Below are 1,131 nucleotides of genomic sequence, written 5' to 3'. Positions count from 1 at the left end.
GAGCAAAGTCAGAATTCCAAGCAGAGATAAGGAGAAAAGAAGGTGGAGTTAGAGAGACACCATGTAGCCACCAAAGGAGACAGATGCCTTGGAACCTTACCAGTAAACCACATGCTTCCTGGTAAAATATAAAATAACAGGAATGGGTTAATTTAAGATATAAGAGCTAGCCATAAGTACACTTGAGTTATTGACTAAACAATGCTGTGTTAATATAATTTCTCTGTTATATTTTCAGGTCTGGACATCCACAATGAACAAGCAGCCTTCTGTCTACATGTTTCAATATCTTAGAGTTCAGTAATTGAGGAAATTAGGGTTCCTAGGGAAGTCATATTTCCTTGCTAGTACATGTTTCTTGTATTCCAGGATTATAATGTATCCATCTTCTTTATATGTTGACCTTGTAATTGTTATGAATTTTTTTGTTTTTATATTTATTTATTATTGTTTTTATTGAGCTACATCTTTTCCTTCACTCCCCTCCTTTCTTTCCCCCTTTTATTCTACCCACTTCCATTATCCCCACATTCCCAATTTACTCAGGAGGTCTTGTCTTTTTCTTCATCTAATGTAGATTAGATCCATGTATGTCTCTCTTAGGGTCCTCTTTGTCGTCTAGAGTCTCCAGGATTGTGAATTGTAGGCTGTAGGCTAGTTTTTTTTGCTTTATGTCTAAAAGTCACTTACAAGTGAGTACATAGTATATTTGCCTTTCTGTATCTGTGTTACCTCACTCAATATGTTTTCTAGATCCACCTATTTTCCTGCAAATTTCAAGATGTCATTTCTTCCTGCTGTGTAGTACCCCATTATGTAAATGCCCCACATTTTCTTTATCCATTCTTAAGTTTAAGGGCATTTAGCTTGTTTCCAGATTCTGGCTATAACAAATAATGCTGCTATAAGTGTAGTCGAGCACATGTCCTTGTGTTACAATTGAGCATCGTTTGGGTATATATCCAAAAGTGGTATTGCTGGGTATTAAGGTAGGTTGTTTCTTAATTTTCTGAGAAATTTCCATACTGATATCCAAAGGGGCTGTACCTGTTTGCACTCCCACCAGCAATGACAGAGTATTCCCTTTACCCCACATCCTCTCCAGCATAAGTTGTCATCAGTGCTTTTGAT

Source organism: Microtus ochrogaster, chromosome 8 (assembly GCF_000317375.1).
Source record: "Microtus ochrogaster isolate Prairie Vole_2 chromosome 8, MicOch1.0, whole genome shotgun sequence".
In the NCBI taxonomy this organism is placed as follows: Eukaryota; Metazoa; Chordata; class Mammalia; order Rodentia; family Cricetidae; genus Microtus; species Microtus ochrogaster.
Note: the sequence above shows the minus strand (reverse complement) of the source record.